The following is a 17,796-nucleotide window of genomic DNA, read 5'->3' on the forward strand; positions in this document are numbered from 1 at the left end:
CCATTCAACAGAAATTCATTTGGTATAACGCGAGTTGTCATTAAAACATTGGTATATTTTAATGAAGGACCATTTGGCTTAAAAACATCTACCATAACGAACTTTCAGCAAAATGCCGTAAAAAATATTTTATGACCTTTCATAGATGGTTCAGGGCGAGACAGCCGCATGTCATAAGTTTCACTGGCGACCTGTCATCGGAACATCCGCCGGCCTTTGCGAGGAGCGGCGATCTGTCTAGGTTTATACCGACTGTCATTAGCTGGAGCTGGAGACCCATTAATGACCGTCTATATGAGGATTAAAGGAAAATTCTGTAACTACTGTAAGTCTGAGAAATGTATACGCATCCACGAACAACAAACCCGATGACGTAAAAGAGGTGTTCTATGATTCTATGACGTTTGGAGAATGCCCTGGTCTTGATGTAAACGCAGAGATTGAAGAATTCGCAAATTGAATATATACGCCGAGCATCGGATAGAAATATTATCATGAGAAAATAGAGAAACGAACCGCAAACATTCACGCTTCACAGCATCGCTGAATATACGAATATCGTGTGCATCACAACAATGCGAAACACGTTCACACGTTCTGCTGCTTCTAAAGCAACTAACACTACTTTAAACTACTCTTTTGTACACTATCGGGCGTCATCAGATCATCCTTAACCCGCTAAATCGACCATGTTTAATGTTTAATGTTTAAGCAAGATCCGCGCTCGGTCGCCCAACGTATTCAAAACGAAATCAACGAGAAAGATACGACTGAACATTCGGCGGTTATCAGTGTAAGGAGTTGCTGCAGAGTACTCTCGGAAGACTGATGAGCGGATCGGTGAACAACTTGGAGAGAACCTGAACGAACAGTGGCGGATCATCCACGACGCGATCAGTACTACAGCGCTAGAAGGGTTGGATACTTCTGCTGCACGCATTTCCAGCGAATGGTTTGGCGCAGTGTCAACGAGTGACTGATGAAAAGAATCGAGTCGAAAGTTACATATTGGATGCAACTGTGACACGCCAGAGCAGAGATAGATACCGAGATGCTAGAGCTGCTGAAAAGAGACTTCACCGTCGTAAGAAACGCCAGCACTGGAATCGCGTTCTGACGGAGGCAAAGAATTGCTTCGAGAGGCACGTTACGAGATGCTTCTTCAATACGATTAACGGAATCCGGAACCAGATCTTGCCAACTCCTGTTATGTGCAACGATAAGAAGGGGAACTTTATTACCGAAAGACCGGAGGTGTATAGGCCTTGGAAACAACATTTCGATGCATTGTTGAATGGTGAACAAGATGGAGCGGTCAACAGAAATACGATAACGATTGAGGATGATGGACAAGCTGTGAATCCACCAACTTTGGAACGGACGGCATCATCGCAGAACATTTGAAAGTCGGGAGCGAACGACTGTATTGTGCAATCCATTAAGTTGCACTCCTCTGGACTGAGGAGGACCCAGCTAGCACCAACTCGTATATCAATGTACGAAAACTATTGTAAATATCTCCTAACAAACTCGAAATCGTAACTAAAGCTGGATAAAGTCGGATCAAGTTGATTTTCTGTTGTACATAATGATAATGACTGACATACATACGATTTTCAGCACAAAATCGTAGAGTAGTACGGAGCGAATCGCGCTTAATCGGACATTATCGTATATAAATACTTATATAGTCGTAACGCTCAAAATTATTCGTAATCACGTATGTCGCCTCCAAAATAGTACGGATATGCCAATTTTGCGCATGAAATACGGTTTATTTAGCATGTATATCTGAACGTAATGCTGATTTTTACCTTTTTTATACATATTAAAATGCTGGCTGGGGAGCTACCTACGAACTGATTGAAAGGTCTCATATATGCCCTATTAACAAAAAGGACCATCGAATCGAATACAGCAATTACCGAGGTATTACTCTCCTCAATTCTGAATAGAAATTTCATTCCCGCATCCTGTTTCTCAGACTGAGGTCGTTGCAGGAAGCCTTTGTTGGCGAATAGCAGTGCGGTTCTTGAGAGGGACGCTCCACGACGGACCAATGGTTCACCTTGCGACAAATCCTCGATAAATTCCGAGAATCCAACAAGATGACGGACTATCCAATTTGCTGTTCAACAAAGCAAAGCCTAGGTGCTACATTCCGTTATCGAAACTTGACCTTCTGTTTTTATACGACAGACTTCGCAGCCAGCTGTTAGAGTGCAGGACAATTGCAGGGCCAGTAGCTACGATTCTATTGACTAACTGCCTCTCCCAGTCGGGATTCGAACATACGACAATTGGTTTATTAGGTCCGCGTCATACCTCGAGGCCAACTGGGAGGCTGTTCAACATTGCATTGAAAAGTGCTATTCGAAGAGCAGGCGTGCAAAGAAGCGGTACCATCATCACGAAATCTCATATGCTCCTAGGGTTCGCGGACGACATCGATAGCATCGGTGTTAACCGTAGAGCTGTGGAAGAAGCGTACACGCATCTTAAGGAGGCAGCTGCGCGGATAGGGCTTATCCTAAATTCTACCAAAACAAAGTACATGATAGCTGGTAGCCCTTCGGGTGTTGGAAGTGCGGTGGTGATAAATGGAAATACTTTTGAAGTGGTCGACGAATTTGTTTACTTTGGTACGTTAGTGACGTGTGACAACGATGTGAGCCATGAATTGAAAAGGTAGATAGCGACTGTTAACAGGGCCTTTGATGGATTACGTAGCCAGTTGAGGTCCCGTAGCCTGCAACCCCGTACAGAACTCGCGCTCTATAAGACACTAATTCTACCGGTGGTACTCTACGGCCACGAAGCGTGGACGTTGAAAGAGAGCGACCGACGAGCTCTTGGCGTTTTTGAGCGTAAGATCCTGTGATCAATTCTCTCGTCGTAGTAAGTAAAGCCATTCTAATTTTCATCATTTGTTGGATGGATTTAATGAATACTCCTAAAGTTCTTGTGCTGATTTGACTAAAAACACTTACCTTCCGATCCGTGAATCACTGAAAAGCGATTATTGAAGCATATTGAAATTACGCAACTGATTTTATTTCTTGAATTCGTCGTACCGTTTTAAAATCCGTCCATCAAAATTTTTCATCGTCCGAAGTAAAAATCACAACAATGTTTACGAAGCTAACGCGCATGTATTTGTGTAGGACGGCATGACAAATGTTATTCTGCAAAATATCTGCAGGTCAGGCAAGTTTTCCTGGCTGTAGAATGATGACAATGCCTTGTGTTAGGAACAACACCGCTGGGCACATCGGCTACCCTTCGAGAAGAGTGACGGTAACAGTGACAGCGTTACATGACAGTAATAAATCATGCTGAGAGTAGTGGTAGCGATAGGAAAGAAGTGTCAAAGAGGAAGGAAGATAGTTGATAGTAGATTTCAAAGGAAGATAGTTGACACGTGGAATAAAATTGTTAAAATTGAAGTTATAGAGTATAAAATTAATCTTACATTTACTAGTTGGTCTTAAACTAAAATTTGAAAGGTACGTCTATTTGAAATTACTATGAAAAATAATTAAAACCTAAACTATGGCAAAACACAACAGATTAAAATCGACAGCTACAAAGGACAGATTAAAATCACAGTTGAAACTTTATTGAGAATAAATCGCAGGAGGAAAAACTAATTGTAAGTCAGATGTTATAAAATGAACATTTAATAAAAATACTATTTGTAGTTCTGATCTACTCAACCAGGAGTTGATGCAGGAATAGTTTCGTAATCCGAACAAAATCAGAAAATTACGATTCGGATAACCTCAAAGATGAGTGTTTCGTTGGATAAAAACTGCTTGTTCTGTGACGCACCTGATAGAGCTGATACGAATATGGTGCAATGTGATCATTGTGATTTGTGGGCGCATTTTCGCTGTGCTGATGTCGACGACGAAATACGCGAAAAGCCATGGAGCTGCCCTAAGTGCACCAACCTATTGCGAGTTCCGGATCAACAAAGGCAGAAGAAGACCAAGAGATCTGTGTCTAATAAAAGTGATAACGGATCGGTAAAGAGTCTCGTTTCTGTGATAGAGGAGTTAGAGAAGGAGCAGAACGCTAAGGAGAAAGCTATGGAAGAAGAAATGGCTATTCGTGAAAAAAGGATGGCAATGGAAAGAGCCATGAAAATGAAGCAACTAAAGTACGAAAAGGAAATGCGCGAGAGGGAATTGATGCAACAACGAGAATTGCAAGAAATGCAGTTGTCACAGGAACGTGAAATGCTCGAGAGAAGACTGGCAGCCGAGGAAGAGTTTCTTAAAAGGCAACATGCTTTACGTGAACGATACCAGATCGCGAAAGAAAAGGGTTTGGATGCAATCACTGAACGAGACGGTGCCTTTGGTGGTGACGGTAACGGTGATGGTCAAAAGGAACCATCGTCGATAGGTGTAACCAAATCTGAAGTTGAACGTGTAGCACAAAAGTGTCTACAAAATAATGATTCGACCACCAAAACACATCCTTCAGGTGCGTTTCCCAAAGATATCGTGACGCTGGAGCGTAAGGCACCGGAAAAGAAAAAGCTGTCGAAACTGGAGCAGGTCAAAGCGTTGCTAGAAGCGGCCGACACCGAAGAAGAAGGGTCCGATCAAGAATCAGATGACGAGCCATCGGTGGCACAGCAAAAGGATAAGAGGTGCAAAGACAACGGGCCGGGGCAGCGTTTAAGTAGAGAACAGCTGGCCGCCCGTCAGTATATGTCGAAACAGCTTCCCATATTTAAAGGTGAGCCAGAGGTTTGGCCGCTGTTCATAAGCAGCTTCGAAAACACAACCAATGCTTGTGGCTTCTCGAACCTCGATAACCTTAAAAGGTTACAGGATTGCTTACATGGTGAGGCACTAGAAGCAGTCAGAAGCCGTTTAGTTTTGCCAGAATCAGTACCGGGTGTGATCAATGATCTCAGAAAATTTTTCGGGAAGCTAGAAAAAACTTCTCAGAGCACTGTTAGTGAAAGTTCGTAAAGCTCCATCCCTGAAAGCTGAGCAGCTGGGAACGTTTATACATTTCGGGCTAACAGTAAAACAGTTATGCGATCATTTGGAGGCGTCTGGACTAGAAGATCACTTGAACAACCCCATGCTTGTTCAGGAGCTGGTGGAAAAGCTCCCACCAAACTACAAATTAGATTGGGTGCGCTATAAGAGGTACTGTCGTGGTTCACCATTGCGGATGTTTACTGATTTCATCAGCGATGTGGTTTCGGATGTGTCAGAAGTAGCGGACTATACAACGACGAATCAGTATGATCCTACGCGTGCAAAAACCCGCAACGATAAGAAGAAAGAGTACGTTCATGTGCACAGTGCTCCTTCCAAAGGTGAAGCATTACAGGGCGATAGACCAGCAAAGCCTTGCTGGATGTGTAAAAGATTTGACCATAAAGTGCGATATTGCGACGAATTTAAAAAACTGAATGTTACTGAACGACTGCGAATGGTTGAAAAACTGAAACTGTGTGTGTTATGCTTGAACAGCCACGGTAAGAGCAGGTGTACATTCAAACTACGTAATGTAGGCAACTGCCAAGAATTTCACCACCCTCTTTTGCATCGTACTCGCGAAACGGTTCAAATTATGGAAGCCGAATGCAATACACATAACCGTTTAAATCGGTCAATTATTTTTAGAATGGTACCAATAACTCTTTCAGTAAGAGATCGTTAGATACACTGGCCTTTTTAGATGAAGGGTCATCCGTTACGCTGGTAGAAGACTGTGTTGTAAACCAGCTCCAGGTGAAAGGAGTGCCGGAACCGTTGGTAGTATCATGGACGGGGAATATGAAAAGATATGAAAATGCCTCGAAGCGAGTTAATTTAATGTTAACACCGTATGGTTCGAATCAGAAGTTAGTGTTGCAAGGAGCACGCATCATGTCGGAATTGGTTCTTCCGAAGCAAGAGGTCCGGATGCAGGATATTACCATACGCTATTCTCATCTGCGCGATCTGCCAGTAGTTGAACTACAATTCACCGAGCCTAAGATTATGATTGGTTTAGATAACTTGCACATTTTTGCACCTTTAGAGTCGAGAATCGGTCAACCCGGTGAACCGATCGGTGTCAGAAGTAAACTGGGATGGACCATCTATGGACCTGAGAAGCAGATCAGGTCGGAAAGCGCTAGTGTTAATTTCCACACTACATGCCCTGTGTCTAACCAAGAACTACACGATATGATTCGTGTGCAGTACAGTGTTGAAGATTCTCGAGAGCCGTAACTTCCGCTGTTCCTCCGGAATCCGATGAAGATCGCCGTGCGCGAGAAATTCTACGGACTACAACCATTCGTGTTGGCGACCGTTTTGAGACGGGCTTACTTTGGCGACGAGATGAAAGAGATTTTCTAGATAGTTACGAAATGGCGAAGAGGCGATTGCTCGCATTGGAACGAAAATTGGCGAAGTATCCTCCACTGCAGGAAGCTGTACGGCAACAAATAAAAGAATATCAAATAAAGCAGTATGCCCACGTAGCTACGGATGAGGAACTAAGCGAAACGGAACCGTCCGCCGTATGGTATCTGCCACTTAACGTGGTCAAACATCCCCACAAGCCTGGCAAAATACGTCTCGTGTGGGATGCCGCAGCAACAGTTCGAAGAGTTTCGCTGAATTCTCAATTACTAAAGGGTCCTGACATGTTATCCCCGCTTCCGTCTGTTTTATGCCCCTTTCGAGAACGTGAGGGATTTGGGGGTGACGTGAAAGAAATGTATCACCAATTTAAGATACGAAAGGCAGTTAGGCAGTCTCAGCGTTTTCTGTTCTTTGCAAATCCGGGAGACGCCGAGCCAGCAGTTTTCGTTATGGACCTTTGGCTCAACCTGCTTACCGTGTTCCGCCCAGTTCATAAAGAACTTAAATGCAGAGGAGCGTGATGTCCATGTTTGATCCAATGGGATTTCTGTCACCATTCACAGTGCTTGGCAAAATGCTCAACCAGGTGTTATGGCGAACTGGGTGTGATTGGGATAGCCCGGTTCCCGCGGAATTGCTTGTGAAGTGGAACAGCTGGGTCCAGCAGATGTCAAATATCGAAGCGATTAGAATACCAAGATCGTATTTTGGAAATGCCAAAACGGAAGAGCTGCGTGACATACAGCTTAATGTATTCACTGATGCCAGCAAAGCCGCTTATGGCTGCGCTACTTACTTTCGTGTTGTGATCAACGGGGAAGTTCGATGTTCTTTGGTGATGGGCCGTACGAAGGTGGCATCACTTAAGCAACTAACGGTACCGCGATTGGAGCTTCAGGCCGCTGTTTTGGGAGCGCGATTGGTGAAAATGGTGCAGAGCAGCCACAGAATCGTAAGCGTGAAGCAGTTTTTCTGGACCGATTCTCGGACAGTGCTTTCGTGGATCCATTCGGACCAACGTCGGTATAAGCCCTTTGTGGGATTCCGCATAGGTGAAATTTTGGAGCTTACAAGGCTGACAGATTGGCGATGGGTGCCGACGAAGCAAAACGTTGCAGATAAGCTAACGAAGAAAAGTCGTGATTGAATTTCGAGTCGGGCAGTGCTTGGTTCGACGGACCACGGTTCTTGGAATCAGAGTGGCCACACCAGCCTAATGTGGCAACAAACGCAGAGGAGGAATTAAGAGCCGTCTATTTGTTCCATGACATTGTTATATTGCAACCTCTAGTAGATTTTCGACGAATTGCGAAGTGGACCGTGTTAGTGCGCATGATAGCCTGCGTGTTTCGCTTCATTTCGAATTGCAGAAAGAAGAAAGAAGGTTTACCGATTGAGACTCTTACACCAACAGCAAGGCAAAGAGGAGTGTTGAGCCACTATGTGACGGCCATTCGAACACCACTGAGGAAGGATGAATTTCGTAGCGCAGAGCGTCTGTTGATAAGAACTGCTCAGGCGGAGGGATTTTCAGATGAGCTGAAAGTACTACTGAAGAACCAAGGACAACCTTCGGATCAATGGTACCCACTAGAAAAATCCAGCCCTTTATACAAGATTACGCATTTGATTGATAATGATGGAATTATTCGCATGGAAGGAAGAGCAAAGGATGCTGAAGGCTTGCCATTCGATCTCCGTTTCCCCATTATTCTTCCGAAGGGTCATTATCACGAAAAATCACGTCAACATTATCACGAAAAATCTGGGTATGGCTTCCGCGAAACGGTGAAAATGAGCTACGCCAACACTACTACATCGAGAATGTTAATGCAGCTGTAAAGAAGGTATCCAGTAATTGTGTTTGGTGCAAGGTACACCGAAACAAGCCTAAAACTCCGAGAATGGCGCCGTTGCCCATCGAAAGACTTTCCCCCTATATTCGTCCTTTTAGCTATGTCGGGGTGACTATTTTGGACCCGTTGAAATCATTGTTAACCGCAGCCGACAGAAAAGATGGATAGTCTTGTTCACCTGATTAGTCATTCGAGCGGTGCATCTCGAGATTGCATACGATCTGTCAGCTGCCTCATGCCTGATGGCAATCCGAAGATTTGTGTGCCGCCGTGGACCTCCGTTAGAATTCATTTCCGACAATGGCACCAACCTGAAGGCAGCCAGCAAGGAAATCATCGAAAAGATTCGTGTCATCGAGGATGAATGCGCCGAAGCAACTACTGATGCTCGTACCAAATGGCGATTTATCCCTCCCTCTACTCCTCCCATGGGGTGCTCGTGGGAGCGCCTTGTTAGAACCGTGAAGGACTCTCTATGGGTGCTCGTCGATGGAAAGAAACTGACAGACGAAGTCCTTCAAACGTCGATAACGGAAGCAGAGGACCTAGTCAACTCACGCCCTCTTACGTATGTTGCCGAAGGCGATAGATCCTTCGGCGCTCTAAGTCCTAACCATTTTTTGAGAGGTGTGTCGCCGAACGAACCGGTTATGGTTCCACCACCACCACATGCGGCGGAGGCTATTCGCAACGCTTACCACCGATCGCAACAGTTAGCTAAAGAGTTATGGAAACGGTGGATTCAAGAATATGTACCATTGATAAACCAACGCAGCAAATGGTTTGAGGAAGCTAAGCCATTGAAGGTAGGCGACTTGGTTTACGTGGTAGATGGAAAAAATAGGAAGTTGTGGGTTCGTGGGATTGTGGAAGAGATAATTATTTCTAAAGATGGAAGGATTCGGCAGGCTTGGGTCCGAATCAAGAGCGGAGTCTTCAGAAGAGCAACATCCAAGTTAGCGGTGTTAGAAATTGAAAGCGATAACACTGGACCGGACGAGGAGACCGGACCATGGTTATGGGCCGGGGGTATGCTGGGAACAACACCGTTGGGCACATCGGCTACCCTTCGAGAAGAGTGACGGTAACAGTGACAGCGTTACATGACAGTAATAAATCATGCTGAGAGTAGTGGTAGCGATAGGAAAGAAGTGTCAAAGAGGAAGGAAGATAGTTGATAGTTGATTACAAAGAAAGATAGTTGACACGTGGAATAAAATTGTTAAAATTGAAGTTATAGAGTATAAAATTAATCTTACATTTACTAGTTGGTCTTAAACTAAAATTTGAAAGGTACGTCTATTTGAAATTACTATGAAAAATAATTAAAACCTAAACTATGGCAAAACACAACAGATTAAAAGCTACAAACTACAGCTACAAAGGACAGGTTAAAATCACAGTTAAAACATTATTGAGACTAAATCGCAGGAGGAGAAACTAATTGTAAGTCAGATGTTATAAAATGAACATTTAATAAAAATACTATTTGTAGTTCTGATCTACTCAACCAGGAGTTGATGCAGGAATAGTTTCGTAATCCGAACACCTTGCGTGAGTTATTTTCATTTATGAATGACGGAAATTAAAACGATTAGTCTACATTTTCTTCTTCGTCGCACGAAAAAATGCAGGAAATTTGGCTAGTAGGACTTCTTTAATCGCATGTGATAGACAACAAACTAAAATATTAGGGAATAACTAGTTTTGCATTGTGTGTCATAAAAATGCTGATATTTTTAATAATTTGTGTTGGATAGAACGGGAATTGGCAGTTACGACGTAGCAGCAACATACCCTAATTAGATAAGTTTTCTATTGAATCAAAGAAGATCATTTCGAATCGTTTGCAAATTCGCCCAGAAAGCATCGATTGGCAATAGTATCATCACCGTATGTAAATCAGTATCACGTATTAGACTCATATAGGCTCATATACTCATAGAGGCAAGTTCATAGAACACGGTTATTCCTATAACGCATTTCCTGTCAGTAACATGGCAAGTGCTTTCAACCGTTTTGACGCAATTGAGAAAAGCCATAATTCAACTTATCTAGCCCGAAATGGGTCATGCAATTTTCCCACCAATCGTACCGCGCCAACCTGTAGTAAGTAAATTCCGTTCCGTAATCCCCAGAGCTAAGCGTGTAGGTCTCATTTACACCCCACATATGTATGTACGGGCCAGCCGGCAGTGTCGTCGTAACCCCACTGGAAGCCGAAACCGGACATGACGGATGCTGAACATATGCGGTTAAAGCTTATTAGTTGAATTCGACTTCCACCAGCCATTTCCAGTTTCCAGATTATTTTCATGATACCTTTTGCCGAAACCGCGCCCGCTTCAGTAGGCATAGTTACGCTAGATCATAAATCATTCGAAAAAATCAGTGCTTCAACTTTCGCTTCTGCTCGCTGTTCGGTTCGGCGGTCAGAGTTTGGAACTAGCCAGGGCAGGATCCTCTCGGTTGCGTTAAGTACGCGTTTCGCGTTCGTTCCCCAGAGCGCAGCGATCGGCCGACCGCAAAAACTAGGTATTCAGAACGAACGAATTGAATTATAATCTGGCCGGAATCCGGGCTTGATCCACCGGACACGGCGCAAAGCACCCGGACAGAATTCCGCGTTCACTGAAGAGTGTCGGGCGGAAAGGTAGGGTCCCCGGTCGGCTGAAATAAATGGCACGATTTATTTCAATTCACCCGTTTGACAACTCGTGCAACCAAAATCGCCCTGCTAGTAGCGTCGCAGGGCCAGGGGTCAGACCTGCAGGAAGGCAAGTCGGGAGGAACGGTCGTTAAATAAAAAGAGTACAATTGGGGAGGCGATTTCTAATTTATATGATCGTAAATTTTGTTGAAAACTAGTAAACTTGAGAGTTGAGCTAACTTTTGTTGTACAAAATAACGAAATATTAATTGCAGATCTTTGAATTGAAAACTTTTTTCGCGTAAAATGTACATTGTTCATATTACCCTTGATTCCTTTAGCTTCTCTTTCATGGGCCGATTTTACTACTTGTTCAGAGAACTTTTTGACTAGGTGAGGTAGGGTATGTTGCTGCTTCGTCGTAATTGCCTATTCCCGTCCTGTCCAACACAAATTATTAAAAATATCAGCATTTTATGACACACAATGCAAAACTAGTTATTCCTTAATATTTTAGTTTGCTGTCTATCATACGCAGTTAATCAAAGTGAGCTGAGATCTATTTAAATGCTTTTTATCATTGAAGAAGTCCTACCAGCCAAATTTCCTAAGTTTTTTCGTGCGACGAAGAAGAAAATGTCGACTAATCGTTTTAATTTCCGTCATTCATAAATAAAAATAACTCACGCAAGGCATTGTCGTTATTCTACAGCCAGGAAAACTTGCCTGACCTGCAGAAATTTTGCAGAATAACATTGTCATGCCGTCCTACACAAATACATGCGCGTTAGCTTCGTAAACATTGTTGTGATTTTTAGTTCGGACGATGAAAAATTTTGATGGACGGATCTTCTATTTTTAATATACTTCTCATTAAAGAAAAGTATTCTATTCGCTTCTTTCTCTCAGAAAGAATAATGTTATGCTTTTCGGGATATTATTCATTGCATGAGCGTATTTGTACTTTTTGTCACTAAAAGATGCTTTCAATCTTTTCCGCAAAGTTTATGAAAATCCGTAGATTTGAGCACTTGTCAGTAGAAAATTCCTAAATCCACAGAACTACGGATAAATCCGTAGATCTGGCATCACTGTGGAGGGGGCAAGAAAGCAATTTTATGGACGGCGTAAGAGGGGGGGCTCCTTTACAAATGAAACACAAATTTTCTCAAAACTCGAGAACTAATCAAGCAAATGGAACCAAATTAGGCATGCATGGGTTTTAGAAGGTAGGATTTTTTTCTATGGTGTACTGACACCCCTTCCCCTTCTAAGGGGGGGGGGGGGCTTCCATACAAATGAAATGCAAATTTCTTCATAAATCTACAACTAAGCAAGCAAATGGAAACAAATTTGGCATGTAAGGTGTTATGGAGGCATGAATTTATTTTATGATGGTTTCAAACCCCTCACCCCTGTGGTAGGAAGGTAAGGACTCTCATACAAATAAAACAGAATTTCTCAGTCGTCTCAGAAGTCGCAAATCACTTTAGACCTGGTCTAGCCAGCTTTCACGTTGAGCCCCCCTGTTCCTGGTGCCGGTGGGGTTGTTTAAGCAAACTGTTTTCATTGCACTGTCGTCTGGCATCCTCACGACATGTCCCCCCGTAGCCTACTGACTTTCGCACCAGGTGTACGATGGAAATCTCTCCAAGCAGTGCCTGTAGCTCGTAATTCATACGTCTCTGCCACACTCTGCTTTCGGTTTATACTCCGCAAAATATCGTCCGCAGTATCTTCCACGCGAGCGCGACAAAGGCGGGTATGTCCTCGTGAACAGTGTCACTGCTTCAAATTCATAAAGAACTGCCGGTCTGATAAGGGGTTTATAAATTGTCAGCTTCGTGCGGCATATGGTTCTTGATCGTAGCGTCTTGCGCATGGCAAAGTAGGCTCGATTTTCCCCTTGAATGCGCCACTGGATCTCCTTATTAGTGTCGTTATCCGCGGTCACCAGCGATCCCAAATACACGAACTCATCTACCATTCTCATTCGTCGCCGTCAACGGTCACCGTCCGTGAGAGACAGGCGTTTCTTTGAGCCTCTTCCTTTCATCTATTTGGTCTTCGACAGATTTATTGTTAGCCCAATTCTCCTACACTCCGCTTTCAGTCTGGCGAAGATTGCCTCCGCCGTAGCAAAGTTCCCGACTATGATATCAAAATCATCTGCAAAACCTAAGAGTTGGCTACCCTTGCTTAAAATCGTACCTCTCGTTTCGGTGTCCGCTCGTCGGATCACTCCCTCAAGAGCCATGTTTAAACAGCATGCAGGATGAGGATAAGCCGTCTCCTTGTCTCAACCAGTATTGCGAAGTCCACATTCGTGTGGTCTAATTTTCTCACACGTGCGTACTCATTTTAACGAATGCACCGGCATAAGCATCCCTTTAAAACTCCCGCTTTTATTTCTTTCTGCACTGCAACGAGTTGCTGCGAGTGTGTGTTTGGCTAACAGCTACAGTCGTCGCCCGTCGTTCGTCGTTGCAGCCCGATCTGCTGATACCGATTACTCGCGACGGCTCGTACTCCCGCCCCAGAGTAGAATCGAGGGCGAAGATGAAGAAGAAGAAGAAAAGGTGAAGCAAAATTTGTATCCCAGTGCGCCACCAGCCTCACGAGCAGCTGATTCCCCTCGAGTTTTTTGGCTCGAGAATAAGCTATGCAGGAAGACGACGTGAGGATGTACGTGCGCGAGTGTGTGGGTAGCAGCATGTCTGCACACAGCACCGGCGGCTGTTTCTTTAACGCCTGCGTGTGAGGCGTAAGTGTTGAATGCTATGTTTCTCATACTCTTTAACGTGTGAGTAGGCATGGTTGACTTCTCGCTCGATTCGCAGCATTGCCCGCATCCCGTAGGGAGCATATGTCGGTGACGTTCGAGAAAAGTCAGCTATTGATGAGAATTTTGTCGGTTTGGTTCAATGTTTATTGATCAGGTGATTTCCACATGGATTTGAAGATATCTTTGCGGGGAAAGAAAGTGCTTCTGATCACCAAGCCTCGAGAATTTACAAAGTTAATGCATCGCTAGTCGTTATTCGTGTCGGTGTGCAAGCTATGGAAAATGGAACCAGTCTATACATTGGTTCTCCGCCGATCTGGGCCGATCTTCCGTTTATCACTTTTGACTTCCTTTCTCACGTTTTTTTCTTTTTCTGTCTGGTTTTTACTCTTTTTTTGTTCTCGTAACTCCGCTTTCGTGTAAAGTATTTTCTTCTTTTCTTTTCCTCCTTTCCTATCCCGGTTTTCTCGTTTTCTGTTCAGTTTATCCTTATTTTTTCTCTTTTTCTTCATTTTATTATTAGTTTACCTTGTTTTTTCGCGTTTTTTTCTCTGCTGTTCTTCATTTTTTTTGTTCAGTTTCTTCGTTTTTTGCATCGGTTTCCCACGTTTTTCTTCCGTTTTCTACATTTCCACTTTTTTAGATCTCGGTTTCCCTACCATTCTGTTACGTTTTCACTTTTTCATGCTAGTTTTGGTTTTTGATTTCTTGCGTTTTTTTCTCTTTTTCTATCCCATTTGGCCAGTTTTTATCATTTTTTCTTCGTGCTCTTCTTTGCTTAATCTGCTTTTGTCTCATTTATCACTTTTTGCTTCTTTTTTTGGAGAGCAGCAGGAGACGGACTACCTTAGAATCTATCGGTAATCAATCTGTTCTCTTATTTTTTTCTGTACTAGTTCGCTGAATAATGAAAATGGTTTTTGCTATACAGTAGGATTTCGAATTTGGCATGGTTCGATTTTGGCATGACTCGATTTTGACAACAAAAGTATCCGTTTTTGGCAACACAAAATATTTCCCTTACAAAAATATGCTTAAATATCAGTCAGTTTCCGCATACATGCTTTAAATGACGCAATAATGATGCCCTCAGTGTGTTCAGTAAAAAAAAGTTTGCTGTTGTAGAATGTTTCGAACAATAATATTTTTATTGCCGTAGGACTACGACTTACCGCAGGTTGCGATAAACTTACTTGCACTGAACGTATAGCTCTCGGCGGACTTTTCAAGCATAAAATGTCTGCAATCGTTGATTAATAATATTTTCTCCATTTCTAACGCATTTACATTCAATTTTGACGTAGGACTACGTCTTACGGCAAGGTTTGGGTAGGGTGTCATTCCAAAAAATCTTTCTCGAAAAGTGGTCAGATTTTGAACGCTAATAGTGATGGTGATTAATAGTGATTTCCCGATCGATTTATAATCTTCTAAGAATTGACCCAAATGAAGAAGAGTATGGATTCTTGATGTTAAACTATTGAAAAATTGAAAATAATGAACCTATGTTTTACCAGAATTCTCGCTTCGTGATTGGTTGTTGTAAATGACGTCATCAAAGTAGAAACGCGTTTTCATGCTTCGGCTTATAATTCGTCAATTTTTAATAGATTTCCTAGATATTTACACCAATAGAACGGAAAATCGATTTGGAAAATATTGAAAATATAGAAAACTATTGATTTTCAATTCGCGTCATTGAAAAATTGAAAATAACTAACTCGATCGTACTAGAAATTGTTGCTTTGTGATTGGTTGGAATAATTTCCAATTATTATCGAACAAGTCTTGGTACAATTCAGGAATCAACGAGAAAGTTGATGGAAAGTTCCATTTAATTCTACTATAACAAAGTTACAAGAGAATTAAATGTAATCCTACCCTTTCTCGTTGATTGCTAATTGGCTTGAAAATTCCTTATTGAGATGTACCACCAACGGCAACACGAGCGGTGACGCAGTCGTGCGCGTCTGCAGTTCCCGGTCCCATAAAACCATGGGTTTAATAAAATGAAATAGTTTTAGTAACATCTTCATATAAGAATTTGTTCGTTCTTCAAAGAACGGTTTTCGGTAATTGATTAAACCTAGGAAACTTGCAACTCAGGGCTTTTCACTCCGTTTTCTTTAGCAACACAAATTTATCCATCACCAATGCTACAGTAATACTACGTAGCGTAAATTTTCTTTGGCAGCAAAAGGCGAACGGCTCACTGGTAAGCAAAGCCTGGGTGCTAATTCCGTTATCGAAATTTAACCTTCTGTTTTTATACGACAGACTTCGCAACCAGCTGTTAGAATACAGGACAGTGCGGGGTCAGTGCTACGATCCTATTGACTCTAACAGCCTCTCCCAGCCGAGATTCGAACATACGACGACTGGCGTATTAGACCAGTGTCTTACCTCGAGGCCAACTGGGAGGCTCACTGGCAACTTTGCTCTTTTGTTCAGACTGAAATTGAAATGCTCCATTTTATTTAACGTAGACGATAGAATGAAGGACCTTGAGAAATAGACGGGACCGATTCTTGTCGCCTGTTCTGGTACACATCTTATTGGCATCTTATTGTCGTGATGCGGCAAAGGAAGAAGTCTGCAGTTCCCGGTCGGTCGTGTTAATCGGCTGCTGAGGAAAGGCAAGTATGCTGAGCGTGTGTTGGAGCAGGAGCACTCGTTTCGCTGCCGTGATGAAATATCTGGCTGCTGAAGTTCTGGAATTGGCTGAAAATATGCTGCTCGCGACAATAAAACGACCAGAATCATCCCATGTCACTTGCAGCTGGCCACTTGGAGTGGTATTTCATCGTGACTCAGGACCATACACGAACGGCTTCGTCGATCGCATAGCTGCTGAGGCTTTCCGGTGGTCCGTTGCAACAAGCCGTGCCTGGTTTACGATTATCGGTATTCCAATTTACCGAACAGAGAATTCCGTTAAATGCGTTATTGCAAGTTTATTGCAAGCTGGAGTTATGATAATCAAACAAACGGTCCTTTTAAGGGACACTCAACAATTGAAGAGTTTATAATATTTTCTTGCCCAGTTAATACCATAATAACACAGGCAACGATGGAATAGTTGAATTTTTCGCCGTTGCGGACGACCAACAAATGACGGAAATAAGTTTTGTGGTCACGGGCGACATTTTCTGCGACTTCCAAAACGTCTGCATCTGCAGGTTGTAAATGCTTTATTATCAGCGTTCTTTTGGAAGTCATCAAATTTTCAACTTTCTACCGATTACCAGAGGAAAAGCACTATTCAACGTAGACACAGATCCTAAAAATTTATTTACTGTTTGGTTTTGTGTGACTTGGTTTCGTTTTAAGAAAATAGATTCAATCAATTCATGAATATAACTCCAAAATCGGTTGAGGATTGAATGTATAAAATATTACTACTTTGATAAACGTTACGTATGTAGCTTGTATACATGCAGAATCGTATTATCACAAACTAGTTTGTGGTATTATTACATACATGGATAGAGCAAAGAGACTCACGTAGTCCTACTTCACCTATGCGGTCGTGTCTTGTGCACAACCCCTCTGATTTTTTAAATTTTCATATCAGAAAGGGTCTTGATTTTGGCACAGTTTCGATTTTGGTAACATAGGCGACACGGATTTGTTGCCAAATTCGAAATCCAACTGTACCATGCTGTCAAACGGAAAGTAAAGAAAGTGTAATTATGATCAATTTTGAGCATCACTATGCCTCTAACATTTCCAAACAAACCGACATATCAAATGCCGGATCAGATGTGTAGTGCATCCGTAGTATCATAGCTGTATCAGTGTTCAGCCCCAATCAGCACAGATAAACGCTCACCTCTGACGGACCAGGCGGACCGCTACTGTGTGACATATCTGTTCGGTCAGCTCTAGTCAAATAATTTTATTTCTGCTATTCAAAACTCGCCGGCGGATCGTTCGATCTGGTTTTGCTTGCCATTGGGGAGATGAGATGATGCTCCAGTAGTCAATTGTGGACTTCCGCTATAAACATTAATATGCGGTGAGCTTTCAGATCCCCTTCTGCGCGGTGCATGTGAAATGGGAGTAAGTTCAGCGTTGAACGATCCACCGTCTAATGATGCGTGTATGCGAACAACACGG

General features: G+C 42.9%; 1 protein-coding gene across 1 annotated transcript in view; it reads left to right on the top strand.

Moving 5' to 3' along the window:
• LOC128745303 (uncharacterized) overlaps window positions 1-17,796 on the top strand; it is a 277,308-nt gene that overhangs the window by 35,278 nt on the left and 224,234 nt on the right. The window lies entirely within an intron of this gene.

This window comes from Sabethes cyaneus, chromosome 1 (genome assembly GCF_943734655.1).
Source record: "Sabethes cyaneus chromosome 1, idSabCyanKW18_F2, whole genome shotgun sequence".
Classification (NCBI taxonomy): domain Eukaryota; kingdom Metazoa; phylum Arthropoda; class Insecta; order Diptera; family Culicidae; genus Sabethes; species Sabethes cyaneus.